At 34.4% G+C, this 26,156-nt stretch overlaps 1 pseudogene; it reads right to left on the reverse strand.

Annotated features, from left to right (window-relative positions):
- The window catches only part of LOC149528356 (uncharacterized), a 114,329-nt pseudogene that overhangs the window by 51,273 nt on the left and 36,900 nt on the right, over positions 1–26,156 (reverse strand).

The following is a 26,156-nucleotide window of genomic DNA, read 5'->3' on the forward strand; positions in this document are numbered from 1 at the left end:
TATTCCTAGTCATCTATCACTTGACATTATCTAGGCCATTATCCTACAGAATATGGAGATCCCACATCTTGAGATAATGGTAAGCATGACCTTATAAATCATATTAAAATTTTCCAAACCTCACAATGTAATTTTCCTCCAAACTATAGGTTCATGACAAAGTTATTCACTCAAACTTTTTGAGACAAATCCTTTAAATGGTATATATTTTTCTTTGCCTCTGTATCCTATTGTTTTTTTTTTAAAGCTTAATAATGCTTTCATTTAACAATTAAAAAATAGCATTGGTCCTCAAACTTCTTTAACTAATTTGATGCATTGTAAACAAGGTCTTAAAGAAAAAATTAGTGACTGTATTGTTAGATTTAAGAATTTGCATGCTTACATTTATTATCTTGTGTTTGATGTTTATATACAATGTAATTTTTGTAAAAAAGTTACAAAAGAAATTATAGATAAGATTCTCCTTACTATTTTCTCTTCATTCTTGCAATTGTGTGCAATGCTTCATCATTATCGACTTTAAGTGATGCAAATTGAGAGCACCACTCCAATGGCTCATATTCCCATTGGTAAGAGTGATAATGCATCCAATTTTTAAAAAAATCAAGACAATGTGCATATCTAGAACCATACTTAAAAGAACTTGGAGAGCTCTCACCAAAATCATACTTGTTCTTTTCCTTGGAAAGAGTAACTTTAAATGAAGTTTCAAGCATAGGTAATTATCACCAAATATAACCATTTTATAATAAGATAACTCACCAACCAATGTATGTCTAATTACAATAGAAACTATTTTGATTTCCTCAATTACATCAACTTTGTTGGTATAAGAAAATGGCAAAGACCACAATTTATTCATGACAAATTCATTTTTTTTTAATGTTCCACTAGTATATCTATTTTCACAAACAAGTTTGATCACTTTTTGCACATAGGTACTAGTATTCTCATCTTCAAGGTCTCGAGCTTTCCTTTCAAACTCTACAACTTTCCTTTCTCATGCCAATTGGATCAAAATAAGAGAGGAAAGGAAAAAATCACCAAATTGGAGGAGGACGAGAGTTATACTTGGACATAGTCCATTATAGAGGAGTATTTTCAGTAGCAGACACTTGTCCCAACTAGATGTTGGAAAATAAGAAAGAAGGAAATACATCGACAGTGGATACTTGTTCTAGCTAGGTGTTGGAAAAGAAAAAAATTGTTAGCAGTGGCTACTACATTTTGTGAACTCATATCCACAAAATTTTTCCTACCATGGGTGTCTGATGAGGAGCATCTTGCATCACAAAAATAAAGAGGGCATGATAAAAAATAAAAAAAAATTAAAATTATTAAAAATAAAAAAAACTAGATAGAGAAAGTGAAGAAAATTAGAGGAAATTTTTATAATAAAAATAAAATATAAAGAAAAAAGAGGGGAAAAGGAATTTCTATTTTCAAGGTGCATAGTTGGTGTAAATAGAAAACTAAGAAATATTGTTGTCATTTCATTTATCGAGGTGTGTAGGTGGCATCTTAGAAGTTTGTGGAAAGTTCCTTAAAACATACATTTAATATTTGTTTGGCCACATGGTGGTGCTTAGTTGTATTTGGTGGGGATTAAATATTTATTGTAAGGTGGTTATAATTTCATTTTATCCCACATTGGTTGTGTTCATCATATCTTGGGTGGTAAGTTCCTATATAAGCAAGGCTTATGATCATTTGTAATCAGCTCTTCAAGTAAAAGTTCTTCATGTATAAGCTCTTCTAGTGTAAGCTCTTGTAGTGAAGCTCTCAAGGTTTAATCTCTTCTTGTATAGAAGCAATGGAGGTGAAAGATCTTAATGTGTAAGATCTTGGTTGGGAAGTTCTTCTTGGTGAAGCTCTTTGGTTGTCAACTCTTCTTGTAGAAGCTCTTTGTGTGCAAGCTAGTTGGAAGCTCTTGGTTTGGAAGATTTATTTTTGTAAGCTCTCGTACTGTAAGAAATTTGAGTTCTCTCATTTGTAGAATATTGTAAGGATTTTCAAGTATAATAAAGACATCATTTGTGAAGCATTTTGTCATCTATTTGTCTCCATATTGTTATGATGTTGGCAATAAGTTTGTAATAGTGGTGGTGGCCCTTCGTCACTTTCTTTAAATAGGTATCTCCTACATGCATTGTTTCAAATTTTACCCATAACTCTTTCACAACCTCTGATTCCATGGCATTATTGTACTCTAGATCTAATAAGACACTATATAGGGCCTCCTTGGCTCTCATGTATATCCAAATCCCTTATTTTGATTAAGCATAGTAGTCAAATTAGGAGGTTTTTAATATTATTTGTAGCTTCCTTATACTTCATTCTCATGCATATTATATGTGTAATCATCCTACCCTTCCAAATTGTGTAGTTTGTTCCATCAAACATCAAAATATATATCTTAAAAAACACACAACACATAATAGTAGAATTTTTTTCCTTAAAAACCCAATTAAGGAAAAAATCAAAAAGAGGATCAAACCCACTAGATGATGTACTATCACAAATACCCTACTAAAGGTACAAAGAGATGCATATGCATTCAATCACATTGTGTAAAGGTCACACTCAAATAAAGAGGGCAATAACCCATAGATTACAACAAAGAGAGGTATTGCCTTGTATAGATAAGAGAGATATATTTAGAGTGTAAAAATAGAAAACATAATTTCAAAAATTTTGTTCTTTAAGAAATTTGTGAATTTGATTTAAATAGATCATATTTTATCTTGTTTTAAAATCATAATAAAATAATTTAAAATAAATTACAAGAGAATTAGCTATTATATTATTACTTTTAAAAAGAAAATTACTTTATATAATTTTTATAAATTGATAACATTTAATTTACTTATACTTTTTGCACTTCTAAGAAGTATTATATTTTATTATCTAATTATGTAATCATACATGCAACGTATCTCTCTTGGCCACCTAAAAACTAGAATTAAAATTGAATTAGGTATATTTAACAAATATTTAAAAACTGAAAAAACATGACAAACCCTCTTTTAAAACTACTAAAATAAGAAAACAACTAAAACATATGTCTTCACTATATAAATAGTAGTGGTTACAAAGCATAGATAATATAAAAAAAATCTTCTTTAAAAATAATTCAACTTAGTTCCAACACATGAAGCATATATTAATTTTTGTCCTCACAAAAGTTATTCAATAGCACCAACTTCTCCAAGCTTTTCTCTTCCAACTGATGTTGTTGCCAAATCCATCAATGTATTGTAAGCAACTCTTGAAATATCTAGCTTCTGATTCCTATCATTGTTACAAGGGTAGTGACAATTTCTTTATCATTAGCAAACTTCACATTCATTTCATATGAGTTGAGAGCTACAACCCCAAGGATATCTGCACTCCAGAGAGATACCCGTGGCAAGCTACAAACAAGAAGCACATGCAGGAACCATGCATGAGTTTTGCAAAGTTTAATGTGTAAAATCCATCAACATAGCAGCCATAGACTGGCCAATAACCGTTCTAATCTAAAAGGATGATGTCACTGCAAGTAATTGAGCTGAAAAACTAGAATTAAAATTGAATTAGGTATATTTGGAAAGCTATAATAGACTAAGAACCAAACAAAATCAATGGTTGTTCTTGTGGAAGTTTTCGTCTGTATTCAACTCGCTTGCTTATTCTTTTTCATGATATTTATATCAACCTTGATATTTAAAATTGCTTATATTGTTAACTTAAATTTCAAGACGAAGTCAGTAGCAATTGGAAACAAAATAGCCTATTGGCTAAAACCGTTGTTTTACATACAAATGTTAAATTCTTTTAATTTTTGTACTTTTACATGATCTATTCCAACTCGTTTCCCTTTTACAGCATTTTTATTTTGTATAGTTGCAATAGTTCTAATTTTATAAGTTTTTATGATTGAGTCTTAAAATTTGTATTATTTGTTTCAAACATTATGGTTAATCTCCATATCATTCTTTCTAATAGGTTTAAATTTTTTTATGGTCATTTTAACAATCTTTTACAATTCGTGTAGCTTTTTTGCCAAACCAACATATATACAATTGCTCTATTTACAGTCAAGAGTATAAAATCTGAATGTATCAACTGAGCACCACCTTATGGTACAGTACAAGCTGTTCAACAGCCATTTTCTCAAAAAATCAATCTACACAAACATAAATAGATTCAATATCTGAATCTTCATAAGCTCCTGCCTCACAAGATTATCAGTATGATTGTGCACAATGGTCAGCATGCTGTACAAAGAGGCAATCTAAAATGAATATGGCTTTGCTGAAGATACAGATAGCTCTTTTTATGTTTTGATATTCCCATCTGCGAAATTGCAACACACAGAACATCTACAAGACCCATATTTGTTTCTTGTTTTTGAAACTCTTTTTATGAAAGTGACAAAAGAGCATTATCAACTACATCAACAAGTGAAAACTATAGATTCCTACATATGCACTTCTCTTCTAGGCTTAAATTATCCCTGTCTTGCTTTCTGTCTGGCTTAAATACCTCCATATCAGATTTTGTATAAAACAAAAGCCAAGGATGGTCTGTAAAAGAAAGGGGAAAATGCATAAGAAAAACCTCGCAACAAATATAAAAATTTATATCAAAAAATTTCAAAACTAGAAAAATATACATACTCAAAGCTTCCTCTAGAGAAACCCTCTTATCAACATCTCTTGAAAGCATTTTGGAAAGCAAATCATTTGCAAGTTCAGAAACAGACTTCCACTTATCAGTGTGGAAATCCAGCTGTACAAATTTCACTGCCTCAACAATGGCGTCTGTAGAATCCCCACAAAATGGTAATCTACCAATCAAGAGGTCATGGAGGATGACACCAGTTGCCCATACATCCACCTTCTTCGTATATTGCCCTGCCAAAACTTCAGGGGCAACATATGCTAGACTGCCTGCCAAACCTGATAAATTTTGGCCTACATTCAATACAAACAAGAAGTTTCAATTGATCAGTAATCTTGCTAAGTTATCTATTTTAAAATGATTAGGATTCATAAAATTAAAAGAACTATAAGTTTTGGATCTCATACCATTTGCAACATTCAGAGACATGCCAAAATCAAACAATTTCATTTGTCCATCACTTGTGAGAAGAATGTTCTCAGGTTTTACATCCCTGTGAACAACTCCCATCTCATGGTAGTGTAGAATTACACTGAGCAACTGTTTGATCAATTGTGCAGCTTCTCTTTCAGAATATTTTTTTTTTTTCAAATAATCAACCAAACATCCTCCAGAGCAAACCTCCATTATGAGATGCAAAGAGTATGTATCTTCATACACTGAATGAAGTGTTACAATGTTGGGGTGACCAGACAAATGTTGCATAATCTCCACTTCTTTGTAAATATTTTGTGGACAATCTTTGGACACAGTCTTGCATGCCATGTCTTCTCTTGTGACTCTGTTCTTGCACATCTTAACAACCCCATATTTGCCTCTGCCCAAAATTGACCCCATATAATAATCAGATTCAATACTGCGGTCTTTGATGATTTGGGTGGTTTCCTCTATGCAACCACATTTTCTCTTAATGCCTCTTGGAGTTGTATCACTCAAGCAGATCCCCCTTCTTGGAGTAGAAAGAGTTACAACTGGTGCATGATGATTATGAGAAGAGCCCAATTATTTTTGAAGTGTGGAAGGAGAGGTAGAGGATGAGGCTGATGCACCATCATCACATGAGCAAATCACCTGTTGTGATTCAATACTATCTACACCTGTGTTGTTCATCCTTCTTTTCTTTACAGGATTCATGCTTGCCTCCAACTTCAATTGCTTCGCTTCTGACAAAGAACGATGAATTTCAATTTGTGAGATAAACTTGATCAAATTTCCTTGGATGTTACAAACCCACAGCCCAATTTACATCAGATTCAGAAATATTGAAAACTTGCTAAATAGGGGACAATCTATAAAAAGCACTGAAGAAAACTACAATATATTCTAATTCATTCCTTTCAAGCTAAAAATATGGTTTATAATTTCAAACATCGTATGGTTGATGATACTATAAGAATGTTTCAATGACTTTATAACAAATAATACCCTTCCAAAATTACAACCTTAAATTAGATCGCAACATTCTTGAAACAAGTGAAGAAAAAACAAACGGATTTAAAATTCCAGCTACAAATTACGAACAACAATTTCACTAAAACCCCAACCACAAATCATAAACAAAAAATTAACCAAATCCCCAACAAATTATAAACAATAGAACTGAAAACACTCTAGCCACAAATTAGATCAGTGCTCACAAGAGTAAACCCCATGTGGTATTCTACAGTCTATACCATACTTCACCACAAATACCAAACAAAAAATTCTATGAATTCAATTGAAAAACACAAAACAAATATGTAGAAATCATTTAGCATTTTTTCAAACCGGACTTCCAATACAAAATCTATTTCAATCAGTCACATCTTAATTCTGCCACCGGAAACATACTGATTGACAAATATAATTTTCTTTTATCAGCTAATTGTTTTGGGGTAAAGTAGAATAACATTTAGAATCGGCACAACCTAAAAATTCTCTAGGTCTAAACAATTTTTCTTTTTAAAGATTCTTTTCGCTCTCGCTTGCCTGAATTTTCCTGAGAAAAGGACTCACTTAAATTTTCAAACTATTAATATAACATTATTTTCATAATCATTAATCTATTTTCAAGTTAACAGCCAAATTCAAATCCCCAAATCCAACAAACCCTGTTTCTCACTCTAGGTCATTCATGTTCAAATTAAAGATAAACAAAAACACCATGTCAAAAGTAAACAAACCAAAAATATATCTAATAAAAAGAAAGAAGGAATTTTACCTCTGATTCAACTTTAGCCTGCTAAAATATAAAGATGATCTTCAGACAGAACTTTCCACTTCAACCTTAAACAAATTTCCAAACCTTAACTTTCTTCTCTTGGATTTCAATAATCCCATGCAACTACAAATCCCAAATGAATAACAGTTCTCGATGGGTGCAGTGATAAATGAATCGTCTAACAAGATCGGCAGTGAAAATCACCTGCAATTATCTCGCAGAAAATGGGGCATTAATTTGTTTATCAGGTTCATTGAATTTTGTTTACCTCTAAATAGATATTTATAATTATTTTGACGTGGAAAACTTTTTTAATCTTGTTGTGATTTTTTATATGTGGAAGGAAGACATGCAAAGGCCTTAAACAACCAGTTTAGAAATTACGTTCTTGATGTAACTGGAAAGAAGAAAATATTTTTGTTCTTATGTAATTATAAAGTGATAGATTTTATACATTAAATCATTTAAAGATAAGTTAGTAACATATCTTGATTTATTATGCATTTAATTTTTAATCTATGGTAATTAATTTTGAAATAATATTTTTGATGAAAATTTTAATGTATAATAATAGTAGTAATAATGAATTTGGAATCTTTCAAATTATATGTAAATAGTTTTTTATTTGTTTGAGAAAATATAGAAATGTTTATGTAATATGATTTTTGAATATTAAGATACACATATTTTATATTTGATAAATAGAAATGTTTCTATAGAAATGTTTCTATCTTTTTTTTCAAATAAAGTGACATTGGCTATGGCTATTTGTCATAAATTAGAATAGTTTAATTAAGTAAAATAGTATTTTGTTTGAAACTATATTTTATTAATAAGTTTTTAATGTAAAATATTTATTTGTAAAATCATTTTTTATTTATATGAAAATATGTATAATTATATGTTATTCTATTAATATTTTATTTAAATTTAAAAATGATTAAATGTGTTTTAGTTTCATATGTTTATATATTGTGTATCAAAAAATAAAGGGTAGTCCACTCTCATAAGAACCTAAATAATTGAGCCAAAAGTAAAATAATTTTATTGAATTAGCCAAGAGCCTACAACACAACTGTAAATTGTGAGCCTCTAATCAAAGAGGTATTGGGTTCAAATCTATTCAAGTGTTTACAATAGTATATTGTCTATGATAAATACAATAATAGGTGGGTATGAAAATGACTAGATTTAGAATGTTAAAAATTGAAATATAATTTAAAATTTCTATTTCTTTAAGATAAATAAATGTTATTTTATCATGTTAAAAAAATTATAAGAAGATTAGACATTATAGTATTTGTTTAAAAGAGAGTTTATTTTATTAGTACCTGCCGTCTAAGGCGGAGACTAAAGTTTTCGATGCTCTATTTTGCATTTGTTCCTGCCTCAATCTCTGTGTAAACAACAAAAAATTGGCTATATACTAAGGTCTATTAATTAATTTTTATTAAATTTAATTTTGTGGTACAAATTTTAGATTTTTTCATTGGCCTCCCTTTAATTTCCTGGCACTTTTCTAATTTTTTCCTTAGAAAATTCAGCATAAAATTCATGGCAAGCAGTGGGAATAGTGCATGTCATGTCAAGAATTAGGAAGACCCGTGCAGAATAGTGGACGTGGCCTTCTGCATGTGTGGCCTTCCGCGTGTAATTCATACATTGCCTTTCAGCTTCCAGTTTATGTTCTCTCAGAAATTACTTTCTCATTTTGATCCAGAGGCATTGTTCTGTATTTGTTGAACAGAATACCTAACTCTTCTAAACTTCTATAGGCTTGAGAGGAAATAATTGCAGAGTTTGAATTGCTTCATTTCTATCTTGGCGTTCATGAGATTGTATACATTTTTTTGCTTACTCTCCTCTTTAATTCGGGTCTTGACCTCTTTTACTCATATTCCTTATATTCTTGTTTATGCACTACGGTAATTTTTTCTATATCGTTTATATGAATTTTTATAAAATCTATGTTTAATTTTTATAGCTAGAGAAATTATTTTCATATATTTTATTATTGCTTTATTTCTTCATATGTGTGTAAACTTTTATATTTGAAAATTCACAGTAGTAAATTTTTTATGAGATTAGATTTTCATGATTCATATAATTATTTATTGTAGTAGTTTCTTGATTTGATCATGAAGTATTATTTTGTAAAATATTTCAGATTACATCTTGTGATCCATCACCACAAAAGAGATTAATATGATAAAAGAGAGTTAAAGGAGAGAAATATGATGGATCATAAAGTGTAATATGTATTTTTGATGAAAATTACCACATAATCAAATGTATAAATCTCTCTATTAAAACATTACCATTTATGTTTTTTCATCATTTCTCACTTTTCTTACTAAATTCTTACTAAATTATGAATAAATCTTTATTGTAATTTAACATAACCTTATTCTCGAATTCCCCAAGATGCATGAAGTTACATTTTGATGGTAAATAAACCTCACATGTTGGACATTGGGGATCTCGTCTATCTTCAAAATACAATTAAAACTCACAGTATATTGACCTAGTAAAACATGTTATGTTCAAATCTCCGTAATCCATTCTCCAAAATTTATTTAGGATATAATCCTACTCTTGTCCCTGATATCATGCCTCGTATAATTTGTACATTCTTGAATCATATAACAAAGAAATATATCATCGCTCTCGCCTACTCTCACCTTTTGTGCTCCACTAATTGAACTCAACTACTTCATTCTAGGATAACTTTAAAGATGTCATGAGTCTAATAATTCCTAATCATGCCATCAATTTTTTTGATTCCTAATCAAGAAAACTCTAATCTTCTATGCTATAAATTTTCTTTAAACATAAGAGTTTGGAGCTTAAAATCCGATAGTTCTACTCTTAACAGATGAATTGCAATGCAAATTTCTTATTGGAAACACTTAAACCTTACAGTTTATACTTCCAGATATAGACCTTTTTAATTATACCAAAATTATTTTTTTGATACAAGAACTGGTTTATATTGATATTTATTTTATGATTTTTACTATAACGCAAATGAGAATTATTTTATCTGTGGCTAAACTGGTCAAGTGCAAGAATGAAGACTTATGCAACATGACATAAAAGTGAATAATCGCTACTAATCATGGAGAATGTGATGGAATTGATGTCATCATGAATCACCATGCTTCCACAAAAATGGTCAAGAAAGGAAAAGACAGGTAGCCTCTTGCTTTACATGTTGGGACATTAACTACATATTATTCAAACATAGATACAAAAAAGAACACAACCATCTATGATTTGACTTCATCCAGAAACTATATTTTCAAGTGTTATAGACAATGAATGCAACACTCATTGTTGATCATTGATATTATTGAGGTGGGGATGGAAATCAATAATTTGACTTCAACCTTTTTAGATTGGTCTAACTAATTTCATCAGCACTAATATCATTGAAGCGGAGATGCAAATCAATAATTTGACTTCAACTTTGAGATTGGTCAAATTATTTTTGTCCATTTGCAGCATTATGCCTATTTGTATTGTGTATTGTCATGTGCTAATATTTGTTATCCTTTGCAATTAATTTGTTATTTTTCTTGGTGCCATTTTGAATTTGTATTTTCTCTTTATTTTATGTGTTCCTCTAAGATTGTATACATCATCTTGCATACTTAAGTAACAACACTTTTGAAGTTATATGCTTACCCAATTTGTGGGTCTTTTGTAACATTTTTGCTTTAGTGATGGTAGTTTAAGAGTGCCCTAACACTAATCTGCCCACATTTAGTTCTTTCCTCATTTCTCCTAAAGTGACTTTGACTTGATTTGTTAGAATATGAGAGTATTTAACATACAACTAGACCAAAGAAAAGCTCCCTACTACTGTCCTATGCAAGGCAGGGCTTCTAGAGTTGTGGCAATTGTCGGCAATAGAAATTGATGTGTGCCTTGTCAATATGTCCTCATCATTGATCAGTTGAATTTTTGTGTGTCTTTTTGTTCACAACCAATGCAGCTAATATTCATGTTGTAGAAAACAAGTAAATAGATTTAGATTCGTTTCTTTTGAATTTTTTACTATGACTATATTTAGCTAACAGGATTTCTGATGACAAACTTTGATATTTAATATAATAGTTATTTTGACTATTTTTCACTCAGAATACATCTATCTTAGTCTAATATTTTGGAATGACTTTGTGTTATTAATCTCTATCCTCAAAATTGCAAAAAATTCTTAAAATTTTGTGTATCATGTGGCTCTTTTGGATTAATTCAAATGGAAATTGTGATGTTTTATTTGTAATATTTTAGTGGCTATCGAGATTTTTTCCTATAATCTTAAGGTGTCTTGTGCATGCAGACTAACAACACAATGGTTTGAGGTAACAATACTATTGTCTATACCTATTGTTGATTAATAACTTTTTTTATATGTGATTGGATTAGGTTTCTCATAAAATTTGTTAGGATTTCTTTCTTCAAGTGATTTTACCACAAAATCTGTGTATTCTCTTTTCCTAAATTTAGATATATTTTTAATGATAATTTTTTTTCATTAATTTATAATTTGAGACATATTTAAAAGCTTTATATCTGTTATAGAAATTCATTTAGAAGTTTTATGTTTAAGATTTTTTATACTTTGATCTAAAGCATCTTGAGCCTTTTGTCTAAAATTAAATTATTTTGAGCCTTTTGACTCAAAGTATTGAAAGAATCATTGGCCTTTTCCATGCCAATTGTAATTTTGCAAAGTTATCATAAAAACTTCATCTATTTTGTATATTTGATAATGTCTCCCTCATAGATATTGCATAATAGCTTCCTGTGTTTTGTATATTTCATAGTGTCTCCCTCATAGTCACAGCAGATGGATTTGGAAATTTGTGATGGGGTTTGTGCACATGAAAACTGTTACAACAGATGCAACTGGAAATTATTGGGAGTTACTTTCTTAAAAGCATCACCAGTACTATTTGGAAATTATGACGTTGAATTTAATTTTCTTCTGTAATGATAGTAATGTTGCTTCTTGCTTCTTATTTTTACTCAATATTTATTACGGGTGCAATTGGAATTGCTAAGTGGTATTTGTGAAATTTAAAATTGTAATAAGAGAGATGATCTCAAAATAATTTCATAATTTTAATCCAAAAGTGTCGAATGTATTTTATTCAAAAGTATAATATATATTCAAATTTACATTACAATGACATTCAGTCACATGTTTAGGTTAGTTTAAAATTAAAATCTTAAAATGTAATGTTTCCTAAACTTCCATTTTGCACCAATTCAATAGCTCAAAATCCGACATATGCTTCCTCTAATTGTACGGCCTGAACAAACTGGCTTCATCAAATCTAGGTATATTCTTGACAACATCATTGCTATCTAGGAAGGTATGGAATGGGCCCGTAAGTCCAAGTAGCAGGCTATCTTTTTAAAGATAGATTTTGCTAAAGCCTATGATTGCATTGAATGGCCTTACATTTTGGCTATGCTTCAGGCTCTAGGTTTTGCTCCCAATTTCCTTTAGTCTATCGAGATGCTCTTTGGTGACGCTAATGCTTGCATCACCATCAATAATTCACAATCTAAAGCTTTTGGACTTTTTCGTTCCATTAGACAAGGTTGTCTACTAGCTCCAGCGCTTTATGTCCTTGCTGCTGAAGGTTTTGGTTATTTACTTGCTCACTCTGTGTCTTCAAGATTGGTCCGTGGCATTTCCTTACCTGATTCTTCCTGCCAATTAGTCAATGGTCATTTTGCTGATGATTCTTTTCTTACTCTTCTTGAAGATGAAGAAAACATCAAAAATGCTTTAAATTGTCTGGACACTTTTTGTCAAGCCTCTGGCTCTGCCATTCAATGGCATAAAATGCTCTGCTACTGACAGTCTTTTTTGCTAGCTCCACCTTGGCTCAGCCAATTCCAATGGAAATGGGTTACTCATGGAGAAATCTTCCACTTTCTTGGCATTCCCTTTGCTTTCCAGGCTTCCCTTGTGGAACTTTGGAATGTTGTGCTTACAAAGATTAGCAAAAAGCTTGATTATTGGATCACTAAGCCGCTTTCTCTTGCTGGTAAATTCCATATTTGTTCTAAGATTTTGGCTACCACCCATGTGTATTATTCTTCTTGTTGGGCTCCCTCCAAAGCTTCCTATCTCAAATTAGAACGTTTTCTCAGAGATTTTCTTTGGGCCTTTGGTTCTGACCATCATGGTTTTCACAGAGTTGCTTGGGATTTCTGTTGTCTCCCAAGGGAATCTGGGGGTCTCGGCCTACTTTCCACTTGGAAGTAGGGCCTTGCCCTCTATGCTAAATGGATTATTAGAGCTATTTTTGGAGATGAAGCCTGGAAAATTCTTGTCATGCATTGCATCTCTTCAGGCTTCCCTGCTAACAAACCGGCGTGGAAGGGGATTGGTTTTCAAACCCTTCTCACTATGCGTGAACCAGTGGTCATGCAGGGCTCTTTTGTTATAAAGAGCATCTAGAAAGCCTGAGAAGTTGTTAAACCTTGGCTTCATTGGGCTGGTGATGAGTTTCGCAATGGGCTACCCTTAAATCAATAGAACATTTGGTGGTCTCCCCTATTTTCCTTCCAGAGTACTCCTCTTGCCAAGACTCAAGGTGCCAGTGCTCTGCGTTTCTTTAAACGTGGCATCCGTACTACCAAGGACATTTTTTCAAGAGTCACCATGAATTTCAGGTCATGGGAGGATATGGAAGTTCAATACCGCATGGTTCATGCTGATCGCCAGACTTATGACTTTCTATTGTCTTCCATCCCTGTGCACTTACTTCATAAAGTGGGGATTCAGTTTGTTTGTCCTTGGTGGTATGATTGGAAGTGGTTTCCTGCCACTCCATTTACCAATTATAAGCCCAATATGGGATATAGATGGCTTTCGCCCCACCTTTCGATGGTGGACACGCTTAATCAACGGTGGCATTTGCATTTTTCGCTTTCTCAATGGAGAAAACGATTCGACACCATTTGGAGTGCCATTACAGAACCTAAGATTGCTCACTTTGCTTGGTGCCTTGCCTTCCAAGGTCTTCCCCTAGGGCCTCGACTCAAGCACATTGGGGTTCCTAATCCCAGATGCCCCTTTTGTGGCCAACCTGAGTCCTTTTTGCATATTTTTTGGTTTTGCAAGCATGCTCAGAATTATTGGCACTGGATTCATGATTTTTTCAAGCCTTTCAGGCCCAAACCTTTTTCATGGCACATGATCTTGCTGGGTGATTCCCCTAGATTTCCTTGAAAGTTCTCCCAGATTTGGCATACTTTCAGGATGCAAATTTTGTTTTCTCTATGGAAAGATAGGAATGTAGTTTTATTTGCTCATAGTTTTTTGGATGTTAACATTGCAATGTACACTAAGGCATGCATTTGTAACAATGTCATTATGCAGATACGAGTGCAAGCTAATAAAGTTTCCCTGGAAGTTGCACACTTACAAGAATTGTTAAATCATTGGGGCAATGCTCCTTGCACCATTGCCAAAGTGCCTCTGAATGCCTTGGTCGATGCCTCCTTGTCTCGAAGTCGTCATTCTCGATGCCAGTCCTTTGGCTGCCATTCACACACGATGTGCTCCTAGGGTCCCTGCCACTGCTCTTCCAGCGGTGGTCATGGTGGTTGGAGGCACCGCTCTACTTCCCCACCGCATGGTGGTTCTGGCTAGTCCTTGGCTCCCCCCCTAGGCATGCTTCTGGCCGGTCTCCAGCTCCTCCCCCTGGTAAGGTGTACTTTGGCAAGTTTCCTTGGCTAGCCTTGGAAATTTCTTCTCCATAGCTAGACAAGAAGGATGCGGAGACTACGACTACCCCAGATCTTGCAGATGCTGCTAATGGCTAGATTGTTCCCAGTCTGCCTCACAATCCCACTAATGCGTGGGGATTTCCTGATAAAGATGATCCTCCTCCCTCTGTTGGTACTGCCTTGGCAGCTTGAGGTTGTTTAAAATATTCTTTTTTGATGAATAGTTTATAGTTTCTGGCTGCGGCCATGTTGTTTATTCCAGCTTTGGCCATTTCAACTCATTCGCGGGGTGATCTTGTATCCCCCGGCCCCTTTTTTTTTTGGTGAATTGTAACCTTAGTAAATTTTATTAATTGAAAAGGACTATTCATAAAAAAAAAAATAGTTCAATTTCTTAAATTGAGCACATTTAAATGTAGTTTTACATTACAACTTTATAATGATTAACCAGATCTTTTATGGAAAAGAAAAAATAAGAGAAGCCATAGCTTAAACCATTTATCTAACAATCATTATGTTGGTAGCCATCAAAGCACCTATTTGGGAAGTATGATCCTTGCATCAAAAAGTACACTGAAATTTACTTCCCGAGGTGCAGAAGGATCTCCATACCAGTGTTATAGGAATTCCTTATAGGTGAACAACTTCTGAGCTTGTATCAATGAAATGATTGTTTGGGTAGAATCTTTCATATTTTGAGAAGTGCCAATAAAATATAATTTGTCAACATATCCATTATTCCTAGTTTTCTCCCTTAGTCTATTAGTTATGGAATGGTGATTATTGACTAATCTAGTCTTTTACTTCTGATTTTGAATATTCTTTAGAAATTATAATAGCATCTATATGATTAGTGGTAATTGTTTATAATTTTAAAGGTCAGATTATGGAGTAAAGAGAATGAATGTTGACATTTGTAATAAAGAGGGGCAGGTCGTCAGGTATCACTACATAACCCTAAAAGAGATTATGTGCTCTACAAATCATTCTTAAAGGATAAATTAGTGGCAATTCATTCATATATTCTGGATACTTCTTAAACCCCATGAAGCAAGATGTGATAGTAATAGATAGGTTATGAAGTATATCACTAATTAAAATTGGAAAATATTTTATACTCTTCATATCTTTCTGAGAGCATATCTCAAAGTTGGCTTCCCTAGAGCTTGTGGGTACTTGGTAACCTCATCAAAACAATATGTGAAACTATTGCACTTGAATAATGAATAGACTAAATTTGATAGGTCTTAAAAAAATTGCAATTTTCCATATCTAGGAGCCATGCAGATCAAATATGTCTAAAACACAAATAAATATAATGTTTACATTATGTATATTGAGTAATAAATCTAGGGATGAATTATTCAATATTATGAATCTTTAATTAACACATTTTAAATATCTACTTATATGCATCTTAAGCTAGAATTAATAACCCACTATAAAGAACTAAATATTGAGTACACTTCTAGTAATTTCACATGCAAATGTATTTTAGATATGTAAACCTAACTCAATAAAATATAAAGCAAACCAATTTGCATTTTTCTTACTAGCATTTTCTACTTTTAACAAACATGCTTTAAGTCTCCTATATTTGGTAGCAACGATTAATATTATTGCTAGATTATTTTGGAAACAAGTGTTCTTGATTTAATCAACTAAAAATGTCTGAAAATAAAATAGAGTAGAGAACAATTATGAAAGATGGACATCGAAGTCCAATAGTACAATCTTGCAATATATTCCTTAGTTGAATATTATAAAATGTACAATTTAGTGCAATATATTCTTTAGTTGAAGATTGTAAATGTATTGAAATAATGGGATAGTAGAAGTTATGATGCTTTCTCCTGAGCATTGGTCCTCTACTATTATGCCTTTAAATTTTATGTCTTAAAATAAACAAGGGATTTTCTATTGTAATGCATTTTCTTTTTATGGTAGACAATGGGGACATGGCTTAAAAGATAATCTATGTATGTGACATTTTTAAAATAACCTAATGTGATAGTCACATTAGTTAGTTATGATTGAAGTCTTATTAATTGCTCTTGTATATAAGAAATTTTTATTTTTACCTTAGTTGCACATTATATGTTGCATAAACTATCCTATATCATGTTCTTAGAATAAGTGATTGTTTAACTAAATAGCTCTCAATAGTACTCTCATAACATTATATATTGTATAAATTATTCTATAACATGCCCTTAGAATAAGAGAATGTGGAGCTAATAATATATTTTAGCAATGTTCCCATGGCATCGATTTACTAATTCTAGCATATTATTTATCTATTACTGAGTTTACTGTCACTCTTTTTCAATTAATCACTTTCACATACTTTCTCCTATTTCCCACCACCTTAGGCAGGGACTCGAGATACATGTTGTTGGTGTAAATAAGTATTTACTATATACACTTACTTAAGTTTACTTAGGTTAATGCATTATTTTATTATTTGTTTAGGTGAGACACTTAGGAGTTTGTGTACTTTCATAGAAGTACGCAACTCTAATTATGCACATGGTGTCTACAACATAGGAGTTCGCATCATTCACCGAGCTGTCATGTAGACAACATAGTTATTCGCACTCCTAATTTAGCACATGTTGTCTACACCACTAATTTGCATGCTACACCATTGTAGGCTTATCCTCACATCATCGCACTTACTTTTGTGCTTAATGGAGGATAACCTATATCTAGTGGACATGTGCCTAGTTGTGTGGACAAAAGTGTCACTTTCAGCAATAGGGTCTTTCTTTGCTTTATATTGCTTCAGAATTGTAGCACATTGTAAAGTTTCAGATTTGCAATTCATTAAGAGGTTGTAACAAGCAAAATTATAATTCCATGAAGGCCAAAATTGGCAAGTGGCCCATTGTAATTGCACTAATGATAAAGTGCCCAAAGCATCTATTTTGGGGGAGTTTCTTGATTTAGTGAAAACGGGGGGTGTTCTTGGTGTTCTGTTCTTTCTTTTATGCACTTTTCTTTCATTTTCTGCATTATTGGGAACTTTAAGTTTCCAAAATTAACTCCTCATAACTATGCTACATGGTCCATCAAAATTTGGTATCACTTAATGCATAATAGAGTTTCACAATATTTAGATGGTACTCTTCCTAAACCAACAAGTGATAAAGTATCAGCAAGTGATATTTTTGCTTGGGTAGCAATGGATAGGAAAGCCCTAGGTGATACATGTTTGGGGGTTGATGATAAGATCATGTATCAAATTAAGAAGTGTTCTACATCTAAGGAAGCTTGGGATACCCTCAAAAACCTATATGGTAAAGTGTCTAAAGAGGATGTTTTCAAAATTGAAGATGAGATTGTCTCCTTAGATCCTAAGTCATTTGATTCAATATAAGATTTCATCATCTTGAGGTGAATTAACTAAGGACAAAGCTTACTGATTGTAGGAGTTCTATCAAAGATAACAGACTAATCTATCTCATACATAACAAGCTGCCATTGGAGTATTCCACATTTGTATCTTCTTTTAACACCTCAAAGACTACCTTAGGGTCTGCCTATAAGAAAGTCACTTTTGATGAATATGCTGATCTATTGGCTACTGAAGAAAAGAAGTTGAAGTCAATGGGGATTCTCAAATCACCTAAGTCTAAAGCATTGGTGGCCAACAATGAGGGTTCTCAAAGTTTGGTTGGATAGTCTTCAAATCAAGGAAAGGGTAAGAAGAAGTGGAAGAACAAGTCAAAGGATGCAGAAAAGACAACACTAAAATCCAATCAACAAGGCAAGTCTTCATCAAATTCAAACAAGAAGGGGGACAACAACAATAAGGAGAAGAAGAAGTGTGCCTATTGCAAGAAATTAGGTCATGAAGAGCATGAGTGTTAACTTAAGAAGATTGATGAATTGACCAACATCATGAAGAAACATAATGTTCCAATGCCTAATGCTTATAAGGAGAAAGGTTCTTCTTCAAATTCAAAGGGAAAAGGGTAAGCACTCATGGTAAATTCAAATTCTTCAAAGGAATAGATGTTTGATTTAGGTGCCTCATATCATATGGGTTCTTCAAAGGAGGTTTTTTCTTCAATGAAGCAGTCAAAGGTACCACACATCTTTATGGAAGATGATACCAAAATGGAAGTTGAAGGAAAAGGAAACATAGAGATGGAAAATGAAGAGTTTCAAGATGTTCTCTATGTTCCAAACCTAAGTTCTAATCTCCTATCAACCTACCAAATCACTCACCTTGGAGATGGACATAGAGTTGAGTTCCTTCTAGAGTCAGTAAAGGTGCACAATCTAAAAGATGACTCTTGGTTGTAGTGGGGAAGGTGAATCATGACAAAATGTTGTACTCTTTCTCCCATTTTGTGCCCAAGTCTCCTTCAAAAGCCTTGTTATCACAATCAAATTCAACAATGCAATTATGGAATGAGCGGTGTGATCATTTTGACTTCCACTATCTTTAGCAACTTTGCACATATAGAATGGTCAAAGGTCTACCTCCAATCAACTTTTCCAAAGGTGAATGTTCAATAGATTTAGTGGATATGCATCCAGAGGGGAAGTTGCAGAGAGGGAAGTCTTCAAGAGCACAAGGTGTTCTACAGATGGTTCATATGGTATTAGCAGGCCCTTTTGTATTCACCCAGGGTCGCTACATATTGACTTTCATAGATGACTTTTCAAGATACACTTGGGTCTACCTTCTTCATAACAAGAATGAAGTGTTGGACAAATTTCTAGCTTTCAAGACTCATGTAGAACGAAAATTTAGGAAAGCCATCAAAGTTCTCCGAATGGACAATGGAAGCATGTATGTGAACAAAAGACTTACAGAATTTTGTATACTCAAGGGCATTGATCTTCAGACTCCACCAGCATTTAGTCTGAATAAGACAAATGTTGCAGCATTAAGGATCCGCACTCTTAAGTCTATGGAAAGTTGCATGATACAAGCCAAGTCTCTAGATCCATCACTTGAAGTCTAAGCAATCTGTATTGCCACTCACATTCTTAATCAATCTCCTCATCCATCCTTAGATGGAAAGACTCCTTTTGAGGCATGGTGTAGGGAAAAACCAATTGTGACACACTTCAGAGTCTTCAATTGTCCTACATGGAAAAATAGATCTTCCAGGGGTTGTAACGCATAGTCACCTTGACCTTGTACTTTCATTGGTTATGAAGACAATGTGAAGGCATATAGACTATTGGATCCTGAGACACATCAAATTTTTGTGGAGAAGGATGTTCACTTTCAGGAAAGTTCACCAAGCTTGTCCTCTACTCCTCTCCACACATCATACAAAGTGGAAATTGATAGTGACACCAGTGATATTTCTTCAACATATTCAGACACATGGGGTTCTATCGATAGTTACTATGAGAGGTCACTGCATCAGTTCAGTCCACATGCATACATCACCATAGTGATAGGTCCAGCACAGTAGGGTACATCTAGTCTTCCAAGTCTAGCTTTAGTGATAGATTTGGGGGATAGTATTGATGATCTGCCTCTTCTTCTTGATGTAGAAGCATCTTCTTCAGTTGTCACGAGGGCACCATCAGATCCTCTTATTCATTCTCTACATGATCAATTGTCATAGGTTGAAGTGATTGTGAATACTTATGATCAATAATTGCAAAAGGGTTCTTCATAAGTTGAGTGATTAGATAATTTTTTGAGACAAGTTCTTCAGCCAGTTGAGCATGTTTCAGAGACATCACTTATCCATGGGATTCTTTCCACACATAGCGGAACCGTCTCATTTGTACCTTTAGCATTATTTCTTCCTAAGGAGAGGAGCACCATTCTACAGTCTTGGATTAGCTTCTTCCTCAGAGTAGTCACTAACAGGCATTCTTCTTTGTGGGGGGGAGCCTATTCCATCTCTCTTCCTCTTCTCATCATTCTCTTATGTATATACTGGATGTATGTCAAAATGGGGGGGTCTTGATTACTCCATCCATACATTGTTTCATCTCTCTTTTTGAAGGAGGGTTTTTCCCATGAGGTTTTCCCTCTTTCTCTGCTTTATGAGAGATTGCATATCATTATGTACATGGGTACCTAACATGGCCTAGTAGCTGGGACCCATTATGCACTTCATCCTAGATTTCATAAGCTTAAGGGAATTCCCTAAGTTGCACTTAAGGGGGGGTGTTGGTGTAATAAGTATTTACTATTTACACTTACTTAATTTTACTTAGGTTAATGCATTATTTTATTATTTTTTTAGGTGAGACACTTAGGAGTTTTTATACTTTCACAGAAGTACACAACTCTAATTATACACATGGTGTCTACAACATAGGATTTTGCATCATTCACTGAGTTGTCATGTAGATAAAATAGTTATTTGCACTCTTAATTCAGTACATGTTGTCTACACCACTGATTTGTGTGCTACACCATTGTAGGCTTATCCTCACATCATCGCACTTACTTTCCTACTTAATGGAGGATAACCCATATCTGGTGGACATGTGCTTGGTTGTATGACTTATCATGATGCTGACTTTTATGCATTCTAGAAGCTCTCCTGAGGCCTTTATATACAGGCACTCCTAGTGTACTCTTATGATATGGCATATATGGTGTAGACAATCCTGATGAATAAAGTATTTTTATTTTCTGAAAAAGTCTTGATGACATCATCATTAATTAATTAATTATTTAATTAATTTATTTATTATTATGCCATTAAATCCCTTTATCTTAATTAAAAATATTTAATTAAGGAATCCCTCCCAAAAATGTTTAAATCTTATTTAAACATTATTTCCTTATTTATTAACTATTTAATTAATAACTTGACCAAAAATCTTAAAATAAATAAAAAATTTATTTTTTGCCCAAAACTTGGCCAATTTCCTTATGACCAATAACCTCTTCCAAAATCTTCTAATCCTTCTTTAATTTTGATTAAAGGCTAATCTCATCATTTCCTACCCCTAACCCCAACTCAAAATATTTAATTAAAATTAAATATTAATCCTCATGTTTATTAAAAAAGTTTTAATAAATATCTCCTCAACCCAAACCCTTGAAATAAATCAAACTTTATTTATTTCTTAAAAATTTAATTTATCCTCATCCTAAGAAGTTCTAGACTCTTCTAGAAAGTCTTCATCCTCATCCTAGGAAATTCTAGACTATTCTAGAAAGTCTTTATCCTCATCCAAAGTCTAGACTCTTCTAGAAGATGTCTTTAAACCTAATCCTAATCCCCTCCTAACCATGTCACATTCCCTAAACATGGGATAAGACTTACTAACCCAAGCCAATGTTAACAAATATCTCCTCCTTCACCCACCCTCATTAAATGTCATCCACTTGCCTATCCCTAAGCTAATCCTAAACCATCCTAATCCATCCTCTAATCATTTGCACAAGCCTAAACAAGCTTAAAACCTTCCTAATCAAGTCCAAGTCGAAATTGCTCTCATCACCCTCAAAATATCTCAACCATAAAACTTTATGAAGTCCACTAGGTCATAAATGACTCTTACAAGCCCTTTTATGGCTCTTACAAGTCATTATGAGGGTCTTTATGAAGATTTTATCCCTTGAGCCTCCTTTGTTGACTCATCCTTCCCCTTTCCTCCATCCTCTCACCATGTGACATGTGTCACTCCTTGATTGGCTATAAGAAAGCACAATCCATGTGCTCTCCTCTCATGCAATCTGAGCCCTCCATAAGCTTTTTCCCATCCTTGCATCTTAGCCCTCAAACCCTCAAGCCTCTTGCCTATAAATTGGATCCTTCCCCTTTGCAAAATAACACAATCCATAAATTAAAGTCATAATGCCATTTTGAGAAGCCATTTTACATCAAAACCATACACTCACACCCAAATTCCAACTCCATTTGAAGCCCTTTTTGAAGCATAAGCTTGAGCATACATCCTATCTATTTAGACAAAGCTACTCAACAATAGAGCTTCTCATTGAGAGAGCCCATTAATGGCTCATATTCTCAATTGAGAGCTCATCTTAGTCTATCTTGAAGTTTATGAATTTTGTTTAGTTTGTAGAAGCTTTATTTAAATTTGGTTTTTATTTTTGTCGATGCTTCAAAGTTGGAATAAACATTGTATCTTAAACATGAGTGCTTGCAAAGTCTAGATCAGAAAACTTAAGCGTCAGTTGGAAAAGAATTCTGTCTTTTAGCCCAAGATCATCCAAGTCTTCTCTCCCCTTGTCGTCTTTTGAGGCTATCTTGGGTGCATAAGATTAGGATCCAAAATCTTGTCTTAGGTTTTTAGGAGGCCTGCTTGGGGATTTCATCACCCCTTGGGACGACCTCAACTCCAGCATTCCGGCAGAGTATAAAGATCGGGAGGTGAATCCAAAGACACCTCTCTTGGGATCAAAATTTTGTCACTCGGGCTAAGCCTCAAAGAACTTTATACCCTTGAGAAGTGAAAGAGGAGAAGTGGGTTACCGCTCCTCTCGGCTGTGTGACATCTTTTTGGTTTCATCTACGAATTTGGGCCTCATGTACCTTGCGTATATCGAGGACTCCCTAGCTAAACCAAATTTCATCCTTGTAGAAAGCTTCCTAGGATGTTGGTGTGTTTGACGTGCTTGCTCCAAAATTTTGTTTGCTTGTTTGTTCATAGCTTTTGAATGAATGTTTGCCAACTTTGGTCAAAATCCCAGAAAAGCAAAAATCTCCCAGCTCAAGGCATACTTAGCGTAGTCACTACCTCATCAGAAAATCATCCAAGCTCCCCTGCTGCAATCGAATCTATCTAGTTCCTTGCTTTAGAACAATCCCAAATCCAAAGTCCATCCAAATCATCCCCCCAGCCAGCTAGCAACCCAATCCAAAATCACCCAAGCCTTTAAAGAGTTGTTGTTACTCTGCCAGAGTTTGCTATCCAATCAATCCGACCAATCAACCAATCTCACCAAGGTTATCCCTCTAACAGAGCATTGTCTAGGGTAATCTAGCTTTGTCACTTGCATCCCTCATCACCTTGAGCTAAAGGTTGGGATCCACAAGTGGTCAATCTCGTGTCATGCCCATAGGATCATTAGTTTATCCTCAAGTTGGCATAGCCACCACCAAATCCAGCGCATAGGAAAGCAAAACTCTCACTTTTTGACAGCATGCCCTTGAAGTCTTCCATCCACAAGAAAGCCAAAAATCTCCAGCCAATCCTCCTTAGGTCTGTCATACAGCTTTGAGTCTCCCTAGGAAATATTTCATCAACCAATCCAAAATCTGTGCTTAACCCAAATCCAACCATGAGCTTTCATGTTCATCCATACACAAGACCCCATCCCCATCAAACTCATCATCAAAGCATGAAGTACCAATCCTATCATGATGTGTTTGGTCGCATTGTCCTTGCTCCCGCCACCTCCTATTCCAATGATGATGAAAATCTTGTTGACTATGATGGGTATATTGAAAGCCTTAGAAACATTCCCCCAAGCATCCCCCAAAATCCAAGAGTTATTCCAAACTATCTAGTCATGCCATCTGATATTCCAGCTTCCCCTCCATCACCCCATCAACTAAGCTTCCAATCTTCCACCCCCATCACACTAGCTATTCCTGTCAATCCACCTCCACCTTCGACACACGAGTCTCCAAGGAATCTCCTAGAGGAAATACAAGAAAAGTCGCCTCCAACAGTCGATAAGCCATGTCATCTAATCCAACCATGTGAAGTAGTTAGTGATGAAGCTTCCCCATCAATAATATCACCTCCATCTCCCATAGCTATCATCCCCATACCATCCATCAAATTGCTTAAAATCCTTCCACTTCCTGCAAGCATCAAAATCACACCACCTATCAAATCCCTCCAAATCCTATCCACATCACCTCCAAGCATTTCCAAAATCTCTCGTAATGACCCTTATGCATCCATCTTCTACTCACCCATCTCCACTACTGAATCTCCCATCTATCCATCCGTTGCCTTTGAAGAATCCATCCCTTCACCTCCTATCGCACCATCCACTCCAAACCAATCCTATCAAGATCCTACCCAAAAGCATGTTGACATCCCCCAAAGCATAAATGAAGATATCATCGTACTATGTTTCCATCCATAGTGCAGTCACCATCTCCTCCATCTCCAAAACCTCAAGCCATGTCTCCTCCACTACAAGATATCTTGTCATCCCACCAGCTACATCAAGATCCTATCCTTCCATCTCCCCCGCTCCATGCTTCCATCTTACCACCTATCCAAGCTATTCCACCATCTATAATCTATCCTCTTGGTTCACTTACATTCATCCATGGTGGCCCTCTCTCAACAGAAGAATTAAGAACAGTATCTCCCCATTGCAATACACCTAAAAAATCACTTCTACCATTTTTTGCAAGCAAAAAGTTTCCTCAGCTTGTTCAAATGCTCAATCAATGGCATTATCAAGGTCAAGGTTTAGGACCACAAGAGAAAGGAATCATAGAGCCTATTATTGCACAAAAAAATCTAGGATTTCATGGTCTTGGATATGTATCCAAAGGCTCACCATCTAAAGGTGTTGGTACACCACACCCCCAAACCAAGCCTATCTCCAAGCCCACCATGCCAGCCTCCCATCACTCCTTCAAGAAATCTTATGTCATCCCCCCTCCACCATCTTTGCAAAAAAAAACAACCTACCATAACCCCCCTTCATCCGCTAAATCCATTTTGGGTCCCTATGTCCCAAAATCTACCATCCTCCATCCTCCTATTAGCCATCATAAAAATCCTATTCCATCCATTCCTATGCAAGATCAACAAAGGCACATATTAGGTCACATCATCCATCATCATCCCCCTACATGCTCTTTCATATCCTCTTCATCTCACAAAGCTTCTCCTAACCATCTTCCCAAAGCTTACCACAGCAATGTGAATGCCAACTTCAAAATGCATAAAGCTAAAAATCCACATCCTAGGCAATCATATGTCTATTCTAAAATACATACTCCAAAAAGGAAAAATCCAATCAAAGAATTCAAAACAATGCAAAAGCCTATGAAAAGAAAATCCAAAACCATGTGGATCCCCAAGAAAAAAGTTGAAACCCAATGCATAATGGCATCCACCATTGCTAATCCCCCATCTAGTGACTCATGTCCCCCATCTCCTAACTCCATCTTGGGTGCCTATATCCCCAAGAGTGCTTCCACAAATCGTCCATCACACCCGCATCTACCATCTATCCCCCATATGCTCTTTTCACACCCGTCCCAACATGTGCCAATGTTGCTCTTGCAAGCATCCCCATCTCATGCTCCTTTCCAGCATTTTCATCCCTCCATCTCCTACCATCAATCCCATCTAATCCGATCTATTGCATAAATCACACATTCGGTGTACCAACAGCTAGCAACAAAATTGAACATTCCAACAGCCAGTGAAAAATCCCAAAAAAGCCAAAATAGTTGAAGAAAGCCAAAATCATTCCAGCTAAGTCCAAAGTTAAAAAGTCAAAAAAGAAAAGAAAAATAAAGCGTCCACTGGTGAAAACTTGGCAATTCAAGCACCTTGGACAAGTACCATGATGAAAACTTAGCAA

This window comes from Cupressus sempervirens, chromosome 11, assembly GCF_028749045.1.
Source record: "Cupressus sempervirens isolate cs-2001-9-10 chromosome 11, ASM2874904v1, whole genome shotgun sequence".
NCBI lineage: Eukaryota > Viridiplantae > Streptophyta > Pinopsida > Cupressales > Cupressaceae > Cupressus > Cupressus sempervirens.